Source organism: Vombatus ursinus, unplaced genomic scaffold (genome assembly GCF_900497805.2).
Source record: "Vombatus ursinus unplaced genomic scaffold, bare-nosed wombat genome assembly UNPS02007344.1, whole genome shotgun sequence".
Lineage (NCBI taxonomy): Eukaryota > Metazoa > Chordata > Mammalia > Diprotodontia > Vombatidae > Vombatus > Vombatus ursinus.
This window is the reverse complement of record NW_020947122.1, coordinates 4,682,803-4,687,072: the sequence shown is the minus strand read 5'-3', so window position 1 is coordinate 4,687,072 and position 4,270 is coordinate 4,682,803.

Here is a 4,270-nt window from a genome sequence, read left to right as displayed (position 1 = left end):
CATCTACTTTGTTTCTAGTTCTTTGCTACCACAAAAAGTGCTGTTGTATATATTTTGGTAGATCTAGGGACTTTGTCTTTGGGGCTAAATGCCTAGTAGTAGAATCTCTGGGTAAAAAGGTATGGACATTTTGGTCATTTTATTTAAATCATTCAAAACTGCCTTCCAAATTAGTAATACTAATTCACAGCTCCGCCAGCAATGCATGAACATACCTGTCTTTTCATAACCCCTCCAACATTGACTATTCCCATCTTTTGTCATCTCTGCCATTTGCAGGGTGTAAAGTGATACCTCAGGGTTATTTTGACTTAAACTTCTTTTATTAGTGATTTGTACCATTGTCTTTATATGGTTGTTAATAATAACATGCAATCCTTTTGAGAGCTATTTGATCACATTAGAACACTTTCTTTAGTTTTTCATAGCCCCCCACTGCAACAGTCTTGTGGAAAGGGAAGTTACCTGGCCATTGCACACCTTACTGGGCAAGTTCCTGGTTAGGAACTGGTGGCTTTTACTATAGGATCCCTGTGCTATGAGCCTTCCTCTCCCCGTAACTGCACATAGCCCAAGAATGTGGAGATGGAGGACTCAGCAATAAAAGATAGGAGTGGTGCTGATAGTTAGCTGTTTGATGTAGTCTCTTTTGCTGTCCAGATGTTTTTCTTTACACCTTGCCGAGGCAGTAAAATTGTCGTTGGTTCAGGCTTTGCACAGCTAGATGACAGAAACACCCAGAGGCTCATGAGTGCAAACCTAAGACAAGATGAGAAAGGACTTGAAGCTTACCCAGCTGAAATAACAACCACCAATAGCTGTCAGCCGTGTCTGACTCTTTGTGACCCATATGGGGCTTTCTTGGCAAAGATACTGGAGTGGTTTGCCATTTCCTCCTCCAGTAGTTAAGGTAGACAGAGGTTAAGTGACTTGCCCTGGGTCATACAGTTAGTAAGTGCTAGTGGGTGGATTTCCACTTAGGTCTTCCTGACTGCAGGCCCAGCACTCTATCCACTGAGCCATCTAGCTACGTCATTTGCCAGTTAATGACTATGATAAGGCCACTGGCTCTCAACTGGCTGAACTTAAATGGTTTCAGGTAGTTGGACCTGAGCTGATTACTAGCTCCTGCCTAGATTAACTAAGTTTATATTAGGCATCATTAAAGAAGAAACTGTTGCTAGGGATCTGATTATCTTTTCCCTCCCCTCTTCCCAAAAGGCTAGGTTTGGAATCAAGAAGACTTGAGTTCAAATGCAGACTCATATACTCACTAGCAGTGTGACCCTGGGCACTTCACTTAACTCTATTTGCCCCAGTTTCCTCAACTGTAAAATAGGGATAATAATTATAGCCCCTATTTCCCTAAGTTGCTGTTGAGAATCAAATGAGATGATGTTTGTAAAGTGCTTAGTAGGTTCCTTGACATATTAGGCGCTACATAAATGCACTTTGAAATGTTTGGAGGGGCACTGAGATATTGTGCATCTAGAATATTTGCCAGTGATTTAAACACCCCAAGGCGTTCCACTTTGTGTCTATATGCCTTCCTCAACCATGTCTTTGTGTGCTTCTTATGACAGGACCTAACATAATGGTACAAGGGAGATGTACATGTCCTTTCTTTTTTGTGTTCCTGGTGGAACAGAGAAGCGAGTCAGAGTGGGTGGGAAGCTAACTATCTTCTTTTTGGGAGACTGAAAGGAGCTGATGCACTGAACTGAGTTGGTTGTAGTGAGAACTGGGTCTTGACCACATTAACCAAGCACCTTCCTTCCTTCCTGAGAGTGTGGCTCCTGGGCTCTTACGTTTTCACCAGGAAGGGTGAAGACAGTCTCAAAAATTGTATGTGTGATGGGGACATCTGCATGAGAAAGGCCTTCCAGTTAGTGATGTATCACTTTTTAACTTTTATCTCTTTTTTTTTTCTTTTTTCTTTTTTAGGCAATTGGGGTTAAGTGACTTGCCCAGGGTCACACAGCTAGTAAGTGTCAAGTGTTTGGTCTGAGGCCGGATTTGAACTCAGGTCCTCCTGACTTCAGGGCTGGTGCTCTATCCACTGTGCCACCTAGTTGCCCCTTTAACTTTTATCTCTATCTAGATTTATGTATGACTGTGTGTGTAAATAACTTTAGGAGGGGTTTATCACAGACGTACCTTATTTTATTGTGCTTTGTTTTATTGCTCTTTGCAGATACTGAGGTATTGCTTTTTTTTTTTTTGTTACAAATTGAAGGTTTATGGCAGCCTTGTGTCGAGCAAATCTGTCTGAGCTCATTTTTGGCAGCATGTGCTTACCTTGTGTTTATGTCATATTTTAATAATTCTCACAATATTTAAGCATTTTCATTATATTTTGTTATGGTGATTTGTGATCCGTGATCTTTGATGTGACTGTGGTAATTGTTTTGGGGTACCATGAACTCCATCCATATAATCAATAAGTGTTATGTGTGTTCTGACTGCTCCACCCACCATCCATTCCAGTCTCTCTTCCTCTCCCTGGGTCTTCCTATTCCCTGAGACACAAATAATATTGAAATTCGGCCAATAACCCTACTATGGCCTCTAAGTAAGTGTTCAAATGAAAGGAAGAGTCAAACTTCATTGCTATCTTTTTTTTTAAGAAATTGCCACAGCCACTCCAGCCTTCAGCAACCACCACCCTGATCAGTCAACAGCCTTCAGCATTGAGGCAAGACCTTCTGGCTCAGATGATGGTTAGCATTTTTTAGCAATAAAGTATTTTTAAATTAAGGTATCTATATTGTTTTCTTACACACAATACTGTTGCACACTTCAGACTACAGTATAGTGTAAACAAATTCTTTATATCCTGGCAAACAAAACAATTCATGTGACTCGCTTTATTACAATATTCTCTTCATTTCAGTAGTCTGGAACCAGATGTGCAATAGTTCCAAGGTATGCCCATAGAGCAAAATGGCACTGTGGAAAAAGCACTGGAGTGAGGATCAGGAAACACTTGAAATTCTAGCACCATCTTTGTTTCATCTTGGACAAATGGTTTCTCTGCTAGGCCTCTGTTTCCTCATCTTTATTATTAGATGAACAATAACATCTGGCATTTATACTCCACTTTAAAGTTTGCCAGGTGCTATATGGACACAATCTCATTTGAGCCCCATAGTGACTACAGGCATTATTATTGCCCTCATTTAACAGATGAGGAAACTGAGGCAGACAGAAATTAAGTGACTCACCCTTGGTTACACGCCTAGTTAAGTGTCAGAGGCAGGATCTGAGCTCAGATCTTCCTGGTTCCAAGGGCAGAACTGCTTTTAAAACTAGCCCTGGGAAAAGGGCCCACATGTACAAAAATATTTATAGCAGCTCTTTCTGTGGTGGCAAAGAATTGGAAATTGAAGGGATGCCCATCAGTTGGGAATGGCTGAACAAGTTATGGTATATGAATGTAATGGAATACTATTGTGCTGTAAGAAATGATGAGCAAGCAGACTTCAGAAAAACCTAGAAAGGGTTGTATCAACTGATGCTGAGTGAAGTGAGCAGAACCAGGAGAACATTATACACAGTAATAGCCACATTGTGGGATGCCTAACTTTGATAGACTTAGCTCTTCTCAGCAATGCAAGGATCTAAGACATCTCCAAAAGTCTCATGATGGAAAATGCTATCCACTATGGAGTTTGAATGCAGATGAAAGCATACTATGTGCTTTTTTTTTCTCTTTTTTGTTTCCTCTTTCTTGTGGTTCCTCCTATTGGTTATAATTCTTCTTTACAACATGACTTATGTGAAAATATGTTTAATAGGAATGTATATGTAGAGCCTATATCAGATTGTATGCCGTCTTGGGGAGGGTGGAAGAGAAAATTTAAAACTCAAAAGTTTATGGAAGAGAATGTTGAAAACTAAAAATAAATTAATAAAAAACAAAGTAGCCTTGATTCTGTATTTTAAGAGAATTTTTATATCACTGAATATTCATTTATCTTTTATGAATAGAAGTCTTATTTTCACTATCAATTTGTAAACTTCATGTGATAATCTGTGTGCAAAGGGCTAATATATAAATGCGTAATGTCTACCAATCCTGACTTAAATTCAAATGGAACTAATGTTTCTTCCACCAAAGTCCTACTACAGTTCCTCATCATGGTGGATCCAAGGTGAGTTCCCTTCATGAAACTGGAATGTTTAGAGGCAAGACAGAAATGACTGCCAACAAGAAAAATATGGACTAAATCAATTTTATTTTTTTTTGTTTTTTTTTTTTAAATAGATT